Source organism: Sebastes umbrosus, chromosome 18, assembly GCF_015220745.1.
Source record: "Sebastes umbrosus isolate fSebUmb1 chromosome 18, fSebUmb1.pri, whole genome shotgun sequence".
NCBI classification, from domain to species: domain Eukaryota; kingdom Metazoa; phylum Chordata; class Actinopteri; order Perciformes; family Sebastidae; genus Sebastes; species Sebastes umbrosus.
In genome coordinates, this window is record NC_051286.1 from 247501 (window position 1) to 265000 (window position 17500).

At 23.6% G+C, this 17500-nt stretch overlaps 1 protein-coding gene across 1 annotated transcript in view; it reads right to left on the reverse strand.

The window, feature by feature from the left end:
* Nucleotides 1–17312: 17312 nt before the first annotated feature.
* The window catches only part of angel2 (angel homolog 2 (Drosophila)), a 6455-nt gene continuing 6267 nt past the window's right edge, over nucleotides 17313–17500 (reverse strand). Inside the window, 1 exon segment of the mRNA XM_037750364.1 lies at nucleotides 17313–17500. This exon segment is cut by the window's right edge and continues 995 nt beyond it. The gene's annotated coding sequence lies outside the window, so the exon portion shown is untranslated.

Here is a 17500-nt window from a genome sequence, read left to right on the forward strand (position 1 = left end):
AATAAAAAAAAGTCATAGTATAAAATGTCGAAAGATTGAATGAAAAAAAAGTCATAGTATAAAATGTCCGAATAATGTCTTGAAAATAGGTCATAGTAAAGTATGTCGAAAAATTTAATGAAAAAAAGTCATAGTAAAAAAATGTCGAAAAATTTCATGAAAAAAAAGTCATAGTATAAAATGTCGAAAAATTTCATGAAAAAAAGTCATAGTATAAAATGTTGAAAAATTTCATGAAAAAAAAAGTCAAAGTAAAAAATGTTGAAAAATTTCATGAAAAAAAGTCGTAGTATAAGTGTCGAAAGATTTCATGAAAAAAAAAGTCAAAGTAAAAAATGTCGAAAAATTTCATGAAAAAAAGTCATAGTAAAAAATGTCGAAAAATGTAATAAAAAAAAGTCAAAGTATAAAATGTCGAAAAATTTCATGAAAAAAAAAGTCGTAGTATAAAATGTCGAAAGATTTCATGAAAAAAAAGTCATAGTATAAAATGTCGAAAAATGTAATAAAAAAAAAGTCAAAGTATAAAATGTCGAAAAATTTCATGAAAAAAAAAGTCATAGTATAAAATGTCGAAAAATTTCATGAAAAAAAAGTCATAGTATAAAATGTCGAAAAATTTCATGAAAAAAAAGTCATAGTATAAAATGTCGAAAAAATTTCATGAAAAAAAAGTCATAGTATAAAATGTCGAAAAATTTCATGAAAAAAAAGTCATTGTATAAAATTTGAAAATTTCATGAAAAAAAAGTCATAGTATAAAATGTCGAAAAATTTAATGAAAAAAAAGTCATAGTATAAAATGTCGAAAATTTCATGAAAAAAAGTCAAAGTATAAAATGTCGAAAAATTTCATGAAAAAAAAGTCATAGTATAAAATGTCGAAAAAATTTCATGAAAAAAAAGTCATAGTATAAAATGTCGAAAAATTTCATGAAAAAAAAGTCATAGTAATAAAATGTTGAAAAATTTCATGAAAAAAAAGTCATAGTATAAAATGTCGAAAAATTTCATGAAAAAAAGTCATAGTATAAAAATGTTGAAAAATTTCATGAAAAAAAAGTCAAAGTAAAAAATGTCAAAAAATTTCATGAAAAAAAAGTCATTGTATAAAATGTTGAAAAATTTCATGAAAAAAAAGTCGTAGTATAAAGTGTCGAAAGATTTCATGAAAAAAAAGTCAAAGTAAAAAATGTCGAAAAATTTCATGAAAAAAAAGTCATAGTATAAAATGTCGAAAAATGTAATAAAAAAAGTCAAAGTATAAATGTCGAAAAATTTCATGAAAAAAAGTCATAGTATAAAATGTCGAAAAATTTCATGAAAAAAAAGTCATATTATTGTATGTCAAAGAATTTCATAAAAAAGTCATAGTAAAGTATGTCCGAAAAATTTAATGAAAAAAAAGTCAGAGTATAGTATGTCGAATAATTGTAATGAAAAAAAAAATCATAGTATAAAATGTCGAATAATGTCATGAAAAAAAGTCATATTGTAGTATGTCAAAGAATTTCATAAAAAAAGTCATAGTATATTATGTCGAATAATGTCTTGAAAATAGGTCATAGTAAAATATGTCGAAAAATTTAATGAAAAAAAGTCATAGTATAAAATGTCGAAAGATTGAATGAAAAAAAAGTCATAGTATAAAATGTCGAATAATGTCTTGAAATAGGTCATAGTAAAGTATGTCGAAAAATTTTAATGAAAAAAAGTCATAGTAAAAAATGTCGAAAAAATTTCATGAAAAAAAAGTCATAGTATAAAATGTTGAAACATTTCATGAAAAAAAAGTCATAGTATAAAATGTCGAAAAATTTCATGAAAAAAAAGTCATAGTATAAAATGTTGAAAAATTTCATGAAAAAAAAAGTCATAGTATAAAATGTCGAAAAATTTCATGAAAAAAAGTCATAGTAATAAAATGTTGAAAAATTTCATGAAAAAAAAGTCAAAGTAAAAAATGTCAAAAAATTTCATGAAAAAAAAGTCGTAGTATAAAGTGTCGAAAGATTTCATGAAAAAAAAGTCAAAGTAAAAATGTCGAAAAATTTCATGAAAAAAAAGTCATAGTATAAAATGTTGAGAAATGTAATAAAAAAAGTCAAAGTATAAAATGTCGAAAAATTTCATGAAAAAAAAGTCATAGTAAAAAATGTCGAAAAATTTCATGAAAAAAAAAGTCGTAGTATAAAATGTCGAAAGATTTCATGAAAAAAAAGTCAAAGTAAAAAATGTCAAAAAATTTCATGAAAAAAAAGTCATAGAATAAAATGTCGAAAAATGTAATAAAAAAAAAGTCAAAGTATAAAATGTCGAAAAATTTCATGAAAAAACGTCAAAGTATAAAATGTCGAAAAATGTCATGAAAAAAAAAGTCATAGTATAAAATGTCGAAAAAATGTATAAAAAAAGTCATAGTATAAAATCTCGAAAAATTTCATGAAAAAAAAGTCATAGTAAAAAAATGTCGAAAAGTTTAATGAAAAAAAAGTCAAAGTATAAAGTGTCGAAAGATTTCATGAAAAAAAAAGTCAAAGTAAAAAAATGTCGAAAAATTTCATGAAAAAAAAGTCATAGTATAAAATGTTGAAAAATTTCATGAAAAAAAAGTCAAAGTAAAAAAATGTCAAAAAATTTCATGAAAAAAAGTCATAGTATAAAATGTTGAAAAATTTCATGAAAAAAAAGTCGTAGTATAAAGTGTCGAAAGATTTCATGAAAAAAAAAGTCAAAGTAAAAAATGACGAAAAATCTCATGAAAAAAAAAGTCATAATATGAAAATATCGAAAAATGTAATAAAAAAAAGTCAAAGTATAAAAGTATCGAAAAATTTCATGAAAAAAGTCATAGAATAAAATTGTCGAAAGATTTCATGAAAAAAAAGTCAAAGTAAAAAATGTCGAAAAATTTCATGAAAAAAAGTCATAGTATAAAATGTCGAAAAAATGTATAAAAAAAAAAGTCATAGTATAAAGATGTCGAAAGATTGAATGAAAAAAAAGTCATAGTATAAAATGTCGAATAATGTCTTGAAAATAGGTCATAGTAAAGTATGTCGAAAAATTTAATGAAAAAAAGTCATAGTAAAAAATGTCTGAAAAATTTCATGAAAAAAAAGTCATAGTATAAAATGTTGAAAAATTTCATTAAAAAAAAGTCATAGTATAAAATGTCGAAAAATTTCATGAAAAAAAAAGTCATAGTATAAAATGTTGAAAAATTTCATGAAAAAAAAGTCCAAAGTAAAAAAAATGTCAAAACATTTCATGAAAAAAAGTCATAGTATAAAATGTTGAAAAATTTCATGAAAAAAAAGTCGTAGTATAAGTGTCGAAAGATTTCATGAAAAAAAAAAGTCATAGTATAAAATGTCGAAAAATTTAATGATAAAAAAGTCATAGTAAAAAATGTCGAAAAATTTCATGATAAAAAAGTCATAGTAAAGTTTGTCAAAGAATTTCATTAAAAAAGTCATAGTATAGTATGTTGAAAAATGTAATGAAAAAAAGTCAAGTATAAAAATGTCGAAAAATTTCATGAAAAAAAAGTCAAAGTAAAAAATGTTGAAAAATGTAATGAAAAAAAGTCAAAGTATAAAATGTCGAAAATTTAATGAAAAAAAGTCATAGTATAAAATGTCGAAAAATTTCATGAAAAAAAAGTCAAAGTAAAAATGTCGAAAAATTTCATGAAAAAAAAGTCAAAGTAAAAATTGTCGAAAAATTTAATGAAAAAAAGTCAAAGTATAAAATGTCGAAAAATGTAATAAAAAAAAGTCATAGTAAAAAATGTCGAAAAATTTCATGAAAAAAGTCATAGTATAAAAATGTCGAAAAATTTCATGAAAAAAAGTCATAGTATAAAATGTCGAAAAATTTCATGAAAAAAAAGTCAAAGTAAAAATGTCGAAAAGTTCATGAAAAAAAGTCATAGTATAAAATGTCGAAAAATTTCATGAAAAAAAGTCATAGTATAAAATGTTGAAAAATTTCATGAAAAAAAAGTCGTAGTATAAAGTGTCGAAAGATTTCATGAAAAAAAAGTCATAGTATAAAATGTCGAAAATTTAATGATAAAAAAGTCAGTAAAAAATGTCGAAAATTTCATGATAAAAAAGTCATAGTAAAGTTTGTCAAGAATTTCATTAAAAAAGTCATAGTATAGTATGTTGAAAAATGTAATGAAAAAAGTCAAAGTATAAAATGTCGAAAAATTTCATGAAAAAAAAGTCAAAGTAAAAATGTTGAAAAATGTAATGAAAAAAAGTCAAGTATAAAATGTCGAAAAATTTCATGAAAAAAAAGTCAAAGTAAAAAATGTCGAAAAATTTCATGAAAAAAAAGTCAAAGTAAAAATTGTCGAAAAATTTAATGAAAAAAAGTCAAGTATAAAATGTCGAAAAATGTAATCAAAAAAAGTCATAGTAAAAAATGTCGAAAAATTTCATGAAAAAAAGTCATTGTATAAAAATGTCGAAAAATTTCATGAAAAAAAGTCAGTATAAAATGTCGAAAAATTTCATGAAAAAAAGTCAAAGTAAAAAATGTCGAAAAGTTCATGAAAAAAAGTCATAGTATAAAATGTCGAAAGATTTAATGAAAAAAAAGTCATAGTATAAAATGTCGAAAAATTTAATGAAAAAAAAGTCATAGTATAAATTGTCGAAAAATGTAATGAAAAAAAAGTCATAGTATAGTATTTCGAAAAATGTAATGAAAAAAGTCAGTAAAAAATGTCGAAAAATTTAATGAAAAAAAGGTCATAGTATAAAATATCGAAAAATTTCATAAAATAAAATCATATTATAGTTTGTCAAAGAATTTCATGAAAAAGTCATAGTAAAAAATGTCGAAAAATTTCATGAAAAAAAGTCATAGTATAAATGTCAAAAATTTAATGATAAAAAAGTCATAGTCAAAAATGTCGAAAAATTTCATGAAAAAAAATCATAGTATAAAATGTCGAAAAATTTAATGATAAAAAAGTCATAGTAAAAAATGTCGAAGAATGTAATCAAAAAAAAATCATAGTATAAAATGTCGAAAGATTTCATGAAACAAAAGTCATAGTATAAAATGTCGAAAAATTTCATGAAAAAAGTCAAAGTATAAAATTTCGAAAAATGTAATAAAAAAAGTCATAGTAAAAAAATGTCGAAAAATTTCATGAAAGAAAGTCATAGTAAAAAATGTCGAAAAATTTCATGAAAGAAAAGTCATAGTAAAAATGTCGAAAATTTCAGGAAAAAAGTCATAGCATAAATGTCGAAAAATTTCATGAAAAAAGTCAAAGTATAAAATTTCGAAAAATGTAATAAAAAAAAGTCATAGTAAAAAATGTCGAAAGTTTCATGAAAAAAAAGTCATAGTAAAAAATGTCGAAAAATTTCATGAAAAAAGTCATAGTATAAAATGTCGAAAAATTTCTTGAAAAAAGTCAAAGTATAAAAATTTCGAGAAATGTAATAAAAAAAGTCAGTAAAAATGTCGAAAATTTCATGAAAAAAAAGTCATATTAAAAAATGTCGAAATATTTCATGAAAAAAAAATCATAGTATAAAATGTCGAAAAATTTAATGATAAAAAAGTCATAGTAAAAAATGTCGAAAAATGTAATCAAAAAAAAATCATAGTATAAAATGTCGAAAGATTTCATGAAACAAAAGTCATAGTATAAAATGTCGAAAATTTCATGAAAAAAGTCAAAGTATAAAATTTCGAAAAATGTAATAAAAAAAAGTCATAGTAAAAAATGTCGAAAAATTTCATGAAAAAGAAGTCATAGTAAAAAATGTCGAAAAATTTTCAGGAAAAAAGTCATAGTATAAAATGTCGAAAAATTTCATGAAAAAAAGTCAAAGTATAAAATTTCGAAAAATGTAATAAAAAAAAGTCATAGTAAAAAAATGTCGAAAAATTTCATGAAAAAAAAGTCATATTAAAAAATGTCGAAATATTTCATGAAAAAAAGTCATAGTATAAAATGTCGAAAAATGTAATAAAAAAAAGTCAAAGTATAAAATGTCGAAAAATGTAATAAAAAAAAGTCAAAGTATAAAATGTCGAAATATTTCATGAAAAAAAGTCATAGTATAAAATGTCGAAAAATGTAATAAAAAAAAGTCAAAGTATAAAATGTCGAAAAATGTATAAAAAAAAGTCAAAGTATAAAATGTCGAAAAATTTCATGAAAAAAAAGTCATAGTATAAAATTATGTCGAAAATTTCATGAAAAAAAGTCATATTAATTGTATTCAAAGAATTCATAAAAAAGTCATAGTAAAGTATGTCGAAAATTAATGAAAAAAAGTCAGAGTATAGTATGTCGAATAATGTAATGAAAAAAAATCATAGTATAAAATGTCGAAATAATGTCTGAAAAAAAGTCATATTGTAGTATGTCAAAGAATTTTCATAAAAAAGTCATAGTATATTATGTCGAATAATGTCTTGAAAATAGTCATAGTAAAATATGTCGAAAAATTTAATTAAAAAAAGTCATAGTATAAAATGTCGAAAGATTGAATGAAAAAAAAGTCATAGTATAAAATGTCGAATAATGTTCTTGAAAATAGGTCATAGTAAAGGATGTCCGAAAAATTTAATGACAAAAGTCATAGTAAAAAATGTCGAAAAATTTCATGAAAAAAAAGTCATAGTATAAAATGTTGAAACATTTCATGAAAAAAAAGTCATAGTAAATAAAATGTCGAAAAATTTCATGAAAAAAAGTCATAGTATAAAATGTTGAAAAATTTCATGAAAAAAAAGTCAAAGTAAAAAATGTCAAAAAATTTCATGAAAAAAAAGTCGTAGTATAAAGTGTCGAAGATTTCATGAAAAAAAAGTCAAGTAAAAATGTCGAAAAATTTCATGAAAAAAGTCATAGTATAAAAAATGTTGAGAAATGTAATAAAAAAAGTCAAAGGTATAAATGTCGAAAAATTTCATGAAAAAAAGTCATAGTAAAAAATGTCGAAAAATTTCATGAAAAAAAAGTCGTAGTATAAAATGTCGAAAGATTTCATGAAAAAAAAGTCAAAGTAAAAAATGTCAAAAAATTTCATGAAAAAAAGTCATAGAATAAAATGTCGAAAAATGTAATAAAAAAAAGTCAAGTATAAAATGTCGAAAATTTCATGAAAAAACGTCAAAGTATAAAATGTCGAAAAATGTCATGAAAAAAAGTCATAGTATAAAATTCGAAAAATGTAATAAAAAAAGTCATAGTATAAAATCTCGAATCTCGAAAATTTCATGAAAAAAAAGTCATAGTAAAAAATGTCGAAAAGTTTATGAAAAAAGTCAAAGTTAAAGTGTCGAAATTTCATGAAAAAAAAGTCAAAGTAAAAAATGTCGAAAAATTTCATGAAAAAAGTCATAGTATAAAATGTTGAAAAAATTTCATGAAAAAAAGTCAAAGTAAAAATGTCAAAAAATTTCATGAAAAAAGTCATAGTATAAAAATGTTGAAAATTTCATGAAAAAAAAGTCGTAGTATAAAGTGTCGAAAGATTTCCTGAAAAAAAAGTCAAAGTAAAAAATGACGAAAAATCTCATGAAAAAAAGTCATAATATAAAATACGCGAAAATGTAATAAAAAAAAGTCAAAGTATAAGATATCGAAAAATTTCATGAAAAAAAGTCATAGAATAAAATGTCGAAAGATTTCATGAAAAAAAAGTCAAAGTAAAAATGTCGAAAATTTCATGAAAAAAAGTCATAGTATAAAATGTCGAAAAATGTAATAAAAAAAAGTCATAGTATAAAATGTCGAAAGATTGAATGAAAAAAAAGTCATAGTATAAAATGTCGAATAATGTCTTGAAAATAGGTCATAGTAAAGTATGTCGAAAATTTAATGAAAAAGTCATAGTAAAAAATGTCGAAAAATTTCATGAAAAAAAAGTCATAGTATAAATTTGAAAATTTCTTAAAAAAGTCATAGTATAAATGTCGAAAATTTCATGAAAAAAAGTCATAGTATAAAATGTTGAAAAATTTCATGAAAAAAAGTCAAAGTATAAAAATGTCAAAACATTTCATGAAAAAAAGTCATAGTATAAAATGTTTAAAAATTTCATGAAAAAAAAGTCGTAGTATAAAGTGTCGAAAGATTTCATGAAAAAAAGTCATAGTATAAAATGTCGAAAATTTAATGTAAAAAGTCATAGTAAAAATGTCCTAAAATTTCATGATAAAAAAAGTCATAGTAAAGTTTGTCAAGAATTTCATTAAAAAATCATAGTATAGTATTTTGAAAAATGTAATGAAAAAAAGTCAAAGTATAAATGTCGAAAAATTTCATGAAAAAAAGTCAAAGTAAAAATGTTTGAAAAATGTAATGAAAAAAGTCAAAGTATAAAATGTCGAAAATTTAATGAAAAAAAGTCATAGTATAAAATGTCGAAAAATTTCATGAAAAAAAAGTCAAAGTAAAAATGTCGAAAAATTTCATGAAAAAAAAGTCCAAAGTAAAAATTGTCGAAAAATTTAATGAAAAAAAGTCAAAGTATAAAATGTCGAAAAATGTAATAAAAAAAGTCATAGTAAAAAATGTCGAAAAATTTCATGAAAAAAGTCATAGTATAAAATGTCGAAAAATTTCATGAAAAAAAGTCATAGTATAAAATGTCGAAAATTTCATGAAAAAAAAGTCAAAGTAAAAAAGTCGAAAAGTTCATGAAAAAAAGTCATAGTATAAAATGTCGAAAATTTCATGAAAAAAAGTCATAGTATAAATGTTGAAAAATTTCATGAAAAAAAAGTCGTAGTATAAAGTGTCGAAAGATTTCATGAAAAAAAAGTCATAGTATAAAATGTCGAAAAATTTAATGATAAAAAAGTCAGTAAAAATGTCGAAAAATTTCATGATAAAAAAGTCATAGTAAAGTTTGTCAAGAATTTCATTAAAAAAGTCATAGTATAGTTATGTTGAAAAATGTAATGACAAAAAGTCAAAGTATAAAATGTCGAAAAATTTCATGAAAAAAAGTCAAAGTAAAAAATGTTGAAAAATGTAATGAAAAAAAGTCAAAGTATAAAATGTCGAAAAATTTCATGAAAAAAAAGTCAAAGTAAAAATGTCGAAAAATTTCATGAAAAAAAAGTCAAAGTAAAAATTGTCGAAAAATTTAATGAAAAAAAGTCAAAGTATAAAATGTCGAAAAATGTAATCAAAAAAAGTCATAGTAAAAAATGTCGAAAATTTCATGAAAAAAGTCATGTATAAAAATGTCGAAAATTTCATGAAAAAAGTCAGTTAAATGTCGAAAAATTTCATGAAAAAAAAGTCAAAGTAAAAAATGTCGAAAAGTTCATGAAAAAAAGTCATAGTATAAAATGTCGAAAGATTTAATGAAAAAAAGTCATAGTATAAAATGTCCGAAAAATTTAATGAAAAAAAATCATAGTATAATTGTCGAAAAATGTAATGAAAAAAAAGTCATAGTATAGTATTTCGAAAAATGTAATGAAAAAGTCAGTAAAAAATGTCGAAAAATTTAATGAAAAAAGGTCATAGTATAAAATATCGAAAAATTTCATAAAATAAAATCATATTATAGTTTGTCAAAGAATTTCATGAAAAAGTCTAGTAAAAATGTCGAAAATTTCATGAAAAAAAAGTCTAGTATAAAATGTCAAAAAATTTAATGCCTAAAAAAGTCATGAGTCAAAAATGTCGAAAAATTTCATGAAAAAAAAATCATAGTATAAAATGTCGAAAATTTAATGATAAAAAAGTCATAGTAAAAAATGTCGAAAATGTAATCAAAAAAAATCATAGTATAAAATGTCGAAAGATTTCATGAACACAAAAGTCATAGTATAAAATGTCGAAAATTTCATGAAAAAAGTCAAAGTATAAAATTTCGAAAAAATGTAAATAAAAAAAGTCATAGTAAAAAATGTCGAAAAATTTCATGAAAGAAAAGTCATAGTAAAAAATGTCCGAAAAATTTCATGAAAGAAAAGTATAGTAAAAATGTCGAAAATTTCAGGAAAAAGTCATAGCATAAAATGTCGAAAATTTCATGAAAAAAGTCAAAGTATAAAATTTCGGAAAATGTAATAAAAAAGTCATAGTAAAAAATGTCGAAAAGTTTTCATGAAAAAAAGTCATAGTAAAAAATGTCGAAAAATTTCATGAAAAAGTCATAGTATAAAATGTCGAAAAATTTCTTGAAAAAAGTCAAAGTATAAATTTCGAGAAATGTAATAAAAAAGTCAGTAAAAAATGTCGAAAAATTTCATGAAAAAAAAGTCATATTAAAAAATGTCGAATATTTCATGAAAAAAAAATCATAGTATAAAATGTCGAAAAATTTAATGATAAAAAAGTCATAGTAAAAAAAATGTCGAAAAATGTAATCAAAAAAAATCATAGTATAAAATGTCGAAAGATTTCATGAAACAAAAGTCTAGTATAAAATGTCGAAAAATTTCATGAAAAAAGTCAAAGTATAAAATTTCGAAAAATGTAAATAAAAAAAAGTCATATTAAAAAATGTCGAAAAATTTCATGAAAAAGAAGTCATAGTAAAAAATGTCGAAAAATTTCAGGAAAAAAGTCATAGTATAAAATGTCGAAAAATTTCATGAAAAAGTCAAAGTATAAAATTTCGAAAATGTAATAAAAAAAAGTCATAGTAAAAATGTCGAAAAATTTCATGAAAAAAAAGTCATATTAAAAAATGTCGAAATATTTCATGAAAAAAAGTCATAGTATAAAATGTCGAAAAATGTAATAAAAAAAAGTCAAAGTATAAAATGTCGAAAAATGTAATAAAAAAAAGTCAAAGTATAAAATGTCGAAATATTTCATGGAAAAAAGTCATAGTATAAAATGTCGAAAAATGTAATAAAAAAAAGTCAAAGTATAAAATGTCGAAAAATGTAATAAAAAAAGTCAAAGTATAAAATGTCGAAAAATTTCATGAAAAAAAAGTCATAGTATAAATGTCGAAAAATTTCATGAAAAAAAGTCATATTATTGTATGTCAAAGAATTTCATAAAAAAGTCATAGTAAAGTATGTCGAAAAATTAATGAAAAAAAAGTCAGAGTATAGTATGTCGAATAATGTAATGAAAAAAAAATCATAGTATAAAATGTCGAATAATGTCATGAAAAAAAGTCATATTGTAGTATGTCAAAGAATTTCATAAAAAAAGTCATAGTATATTTATGTCGAATAATGTCTTGAAAATAGGTCATAGTAAATATGTCGAAAAATTTAATGAAAAAAGTCATAGTATTAAAATGTCGAAAGATTGAATGAAAAAAAAGTCATAGTATAAAATGTCGAATAATGTCTTGAAAATAGGTCATAGTAAGTATGTCGAAAAATTTAATGAAAAAAAGTCATAGTAAAAAATGTCGAAAAATTTCATGAAAAAAAAAGTCATAGTATAAAATGTTGAAACATTTCATGAAAAAAAGTCATAGTATAAAATGTCGAAAAATTTCATGAAAAAAAGTCATAGTATAAAATGTTGAAAAATTTCATGAAAAAAAGTCATAGTATAAAATGTCGAAAAATTTCATGAAAAAAGTCATAGTATAAAATGTTGAAAAATTTCATGAAAAAAAAGTCAAAGTAAAAAATGTCAAAAATTTCATGAAAAAAAAGTCGTAGTATAAAGTGTCGAAAGATTTCATGAAAAAAAGTCAAAGTAAAAAATGTCGAAAGATTTCATGAAAAAAGTCATAGTATAAAATGTTGAGAAATGTAATAAAAAAAGTCAAAGTATAAAATGTCGAAAAATTTCATGAAAAAAAAGTCATAGTAAAAAATGTCGAAAAATTTCATGAAAAAAAGTCGTAGTATAAATTCGAAAGATTTCATGAAAAAAAAGTCAAAGTAAAAAATGTCAAAAAATTTCATGAAAAAAAGTCATAGAATAAAATGTCGAAAAATGTAATAAAAAAAAGTCAAAGTATAAAATGTCGAAAAATTTCATGAAAAAACGTCAAAGTATAAAATGTCGAAAAATGTCATGAAAAAAAAGTCATAGTATAAAATGTCGAAAAATGTAATAAAAAAGTCATAGTATAAAATCTCGAAAAATTTCATGAAAAAAAAAGTCATAGTAAAAATGTCGAAAAGTTTAATGAAAAAAAAGTCAAAGTATAAAGTGTCGAAAGATTTCATGAAAAAAAAGTCAAAGTAAAAAATGTCGAAAAATTTCATGAAAAAAAAGTCATAGTATAAAATGTTGAAAAATTTCATGAAAAAAAAAGTCAAAGTAAAAAATGTCAAAAAATTTCATGAAAAAAAGTCATAGTATAAATGTTGAAAAATTTCATGAAAAAAAAGTCGTAGTATAAAGTGTCGAAAGATTTCATGAAAAAAAAAGTCAAAGTAAAAAATGACGAAAATCTCATGAAAAAAAGTCATAATATAAAATATCGAAAAATGTAATAAAAAAAAGTCAAAGTATAAAAATCGAAAAATTTCATGAAAAAAAGTCATAGAATAAATGTCGAAAGATTTCATGAAAAAAAAGTCAAAGTAAAAAATGTCGAAAAATTTCATGAAAAAAAGTCATAGTATAAAATGTCGAAAAATGTAATAAAAAAAAGTCATAGTATAAAATGTCGAAAGATTGAATGAAAAAAAGTCATAGTATAAAATGTCGAATAAGTCTTGAAATAGGTCATAGTAAAGTATGTCGAAAAATTAATGAAAAAAAGTCATAGTAAAAAAATGTCGAAAAATTTCATGAAAAAAAGTCATAGTATAAAATGTGAAAAATTTCATTAAAAAAAGTCATAGTATAAAATGTCGAAAAATTTCATGAAAAAAAGTCATAGTATAAAATGTTGAAAAATTTCATGAAAAAAAAGTCAAAGTAAAAAATCAAAACATTCATGAAAAAAGTCATAGTATATAAATGTTGAAAAATTTCATGAAAAAAAGTCGTAGTATAAAGTGTCGAAAGATTTCATGAAAAAAAAGTCATAGTATAAAATGTCGAAAAATTTAATGATAAAAAAGTCATAGTAAAAAAATGTCGAAAAATTTCATGATAAAAAAGTCATAGTAAAGTTTGTCAAAGAATTTCATTAAAAAAGTCATAGTATAGTATGTTGAAAAATGTAATGAAAAAAAAGTCAAAGTATAAAATGTCGAAAAATTTCATGAAAAAAAAGTCAAAGTAAAAATGTTGAAAAATGTAATGAAAAAAAGTCAAGTATAAAATGTCGAAAAATTTAATGAAAAAAAGTCATAGTATAAATGTCGAAAAATTTCATGAAAAAAAGTCAAAGTAAAAAATGTCGAAAAATTTCATGAAAAAAAAGTCAAAGTAAAAATTGTCGAAAAATTTAATGAAAAAAGTCAAAGTATAAAATGTCGAAAAATGTAATAAAAAAAAGTCATAGTAAAAAATGTCGAAAAATTTCATGAAAAAAAGTCATAGTATAAAAATGTCGAAAAATTCATGAAAAAAAGTCATAGTATAAAATTCGAAAAATTTCATGAAAAAAAAGTCAAAGTAAAAAATGTCGAAAAGTTCATGAAAAAAAGTCATAGTATAAAATGTCGAAAAATTTCATGAAAAAAAGTCATAGTATAAAATGTTGAAAAATTTCATGAAAAAAAAGTCGTAGTATAAAGTGTCGAAAGATTTCATGAAAAAAAGTCATAGTATAAAATGTCGAAAAATTTAATGATAAAAAAGTCAGTAAAAATGTCGAAAAATTTCATGATAAAAAAGTCATAGTAAAAGTTTGTCAAAGAATTTCATTAAAAAAGTCATAGTATAGTATGTTGAAAAATGTAATGAAAAAAAGTCAAAGTATAAAATGTCGAAAAATTTCATGAAAAAAAAAGTCAAAGTAAAAAATGTTGAAAAATGTAATGAAAAAAAGTCAAAGTATAAAATGTCGAAAAATTCATGAAAAAAAAGTCAAAGTAAAAAATGTCGAAAAATTTCATGAAAAAAAGTCAAAGTAAAAATTGTCGAAAAATTTAATGAAAAAAAGTCAAGTATAAAATGTCGAAAAAATGTAATCAAAAAAAGTCTAGTAAAAAATGTCGAAAAATTTCATGAAAAAAAGTCATTGTATAAAAATGTCGAAAAATTTCATGAAAAAAGTCAGTATAAAATGTCGAAAAATTTCATGAAAAAAAGTCAAAGTAAAAAATGTCGAAAAGTTCATGAAAAAAAAGTCATAGTATAAAATGTCGAAAGATTTAATGAAAAAAAAGTCATAGTATAAAATGTCGAAAAATTTAATGAAAAAAAAGTCATAGTATAAATTGTCGAAAAATGTAATGAAAAAAAAGTCATAGTATAGTATTTCGAAATGTAATGAAAAAATCAGTAAAAAATGTCGAAAAATTAATGAAAAAAGGTCATAGTATAAATATCGAAAAATTTCATAAAATAAAATCATATTATAGTTTGTCAAAGAATTTCATGAAAAAAGTCATAGTAAAAAATGTCAAAAATTTCATGAAAAAAAAGTCATAGTATAAAATGTCAAAAAATTTAATGATAAAAAAGTCATAGTCAAAAATGTCGAAAAATTTCATGAAAAAAAAATCATAGTATAAAATGTCGAAAAATTTAATGATAAAAAAGTCATAGTAAAAAATGTCGAAAAATGTAATCAAAAAAAAATCATAGTATAAAATGTCGAAAGATTTCATGAAACAAAAGTCATAGTTAAAATGTCGAAAAATTTCATGAAAAAAGTCAAAGTATAAAATTTCGAAAAATGTAATAAAAAAAAGTCATAGTAAAAAATGTCGAAAAATTTCATGAAAGAAAAGTTCATAGTAAAAAATGTCGAAAAATTTCATGAAAGAAAAGTCATAGTAAAAAATGTCGAAAAATTTCAGGAAAAAAGTCATAGCATAAAATGTCGAAAAATTCATGAAAAAAAGTCAAAGTATAAAATTTCGAAAAATGTAATAAAAAAAAGTCATAGTAAAAAATGTCGAAAAATTTCATGAAAAAAAGTCATAGTAAAAAATGTCGAAAAATTTCATGAAAAAAGTCATAGTATAAAATGTCGAAAAATTTCTTGAAAAAAGTCAAGTATAAAATTTCGAGAAATGTAATAAAAAAAAGTCAGTAAAAAATGTCGAAAAATTTCATGAAAAAAAAGTCATATTAAAAAATGTCGAAATATTTCATGAAAAAAAAAATCATAGTATAAAATGTCGAAAAATTTCATGAAAAAAGTCAAAGTATAAAATTTCGAAAAAATGTAATAAAAAAAAGCCATAGTAAAAAATGTCGAAAAATTTCATGAAAAAGAAGTCATAGTAAAAAATGTCGAAAAATTTCAGGAAAAAAGTCATAGTATAAAATGTCGAAAAATTCATGAAAAAAAGTCAAAGTATAAAATTTCGAAAAATGTAATAAAAAAAAGTCATAGTAAAAAATGTCGAAAAAATTTCATGAAAAAAAAGTCATATTAAAAAATGTCGAAATATTTCATGAAAAAAAGTCATAGTATAAAATGTCGAAAAATGTAATAAAAAAAGTCAAAGTATAAATGTCCGAAAAATGTATAAAAAAAAGTCAAAGTATAAAATGTCGAAATATTTCATGAAAAAAAGTCATAGTATAAAATGTCGAAAAATGTAATAAAAAAAAGTCAAAGTATAAAATGTCGAAAAATGTAATAAAAAAAGTCAAAGTATAAATGTCGAAAAATTGAATGAAAAAAAAGTCATAGTATAAAAATGTCGAAAAAATTTCATGAAAAAAAGTCATAGTAAAGTTTGTCAAAGAATTTCATTAAAAAAACCATAGTAATAGTATGTTGAAAAATGTAATGAAAAAAAAAGTCATTGTATAAAATGTCGAAAAATTTAATAAATAAAGTCATAGTATAGTATGTCGATAAATTTGACGCACGCACCGATCTCTGTTCACCATGCTGATCCTTTCTTTGATTCCCTTGTTTCACACCGACAAACACGCACCTCACACTAACCACTCAATTCACGTTTACCACCGTATTCACGCAATGTCAGGATAACCGCCGTGTTCACGCACCCTCATTAACCGCCGTATTCATGCACCTCACGCGGTTGGGACGCACTGAGGACAGTCACCCCGGTCAACAGTCACACCGGGAGCAGGGGGCCCCGTCCCCCCCAAGCGGGGAGAGAGGGCGCAGCGAGCCCTTTGTCCACGGTGCGGCGAGGTCCGGACGGGGCGCTGTAAAGCTGCGGCCCCGGGAAGCACCTTCACCCCGAACCTTTCCAAGCCGACCTAGTGCCGGTGGCGGCGCACCGCCTCGTATGCGAGACTCCCCAGCCTGCCGAGTGTCGCTCTCACCCTCCAACTGGATTGATTGATTGATTGATTGACTGATTGATTGACTGACTGATTGAGTGAGTGAGTGAGTGAGTGAGTGATTGATTGATTGATTGATTGATTGATTGATTGATTGACTGATTGATGATTGACTGATTGAGTGAGTGAGTGATTGATTGATTATTGATTGATTGATTGATTGAACTGACAGCAGCTGTGAAAAACAAGTCTTTATTTACAAACTGTCCAAAATGTTAGAAAAATACATCCCCTCCTTGTTTTATATCTGATTATGTAGAAGATTACAGCCCGATGTCCACGAGCTCCGTACGTCTGAACCGCTTCATCTGACCGGTTCCTTTACTCACAGTAGAGACGCACCGATCCAGCTGCTTCGGTCCCGGTAGAGACACCGAAGCTTCTCCGGTCCGGTAGAGACACCGAAGCTTCTTCCGTCCCGGTAGAGACACCGAAGCTTCTCCGTCCCCGGTAGAGACACCGAAGCTTCTCCGGTCCCGGTAGAGACACCGAAGCTTCTTCCGTCCCGGTAGAGACACCGAAGCTTCTCCGGTCCCGGTAGACACCGAAGCTTCTTCGATCCCGGTAGAGACACCGAAGCTTCTTCCGTCCCGGTAGAGACACCGAAGCTTCTTCCGTCCCGATAGAGACACCGAAGCTTCTTCCGTCCCGGTAGAGAACCGAAGTTTCTTCCGTCCCGATAGAGACACCGAAGCTTCTTCCGTCCCGATAGAGACACCGAAGCTTCTTCCGTCCCGATAGAGACACCGGAGCTTCTTCCGTCCCGATAGAGACACCGAAGTTTCTTCGGTCCCGGTAGAGATACCGAAGCTTTGGGGATCGGCCGATACCGGAGTAACCGATCCGATACCGGAGTTTCATTAATAAACTGTCTGCCTCGCTGTGAGGAAGAGACTAGATCAGGCTTCACTTAAACATTACTTTCATAACTTTTAAAATAAAATGGAATAAATAAATAATAAATCAGAAACTTGGTAAAATAATCTTCTTACAGTTGAAGTGTAAATCTTTATAACGCAGCAACAACTGGTCACAACTGAAATATTCCAGTATATAATGTAGAAATTGAATCGCCTCGCTGTAGCCGACGTCTAATCTGGTATCGATGCGTCCCTAACTACACTACATTCATCCTCCGTCTGAGTCTGAGTCTGAGTCTGCAGGTGAAATAAACGT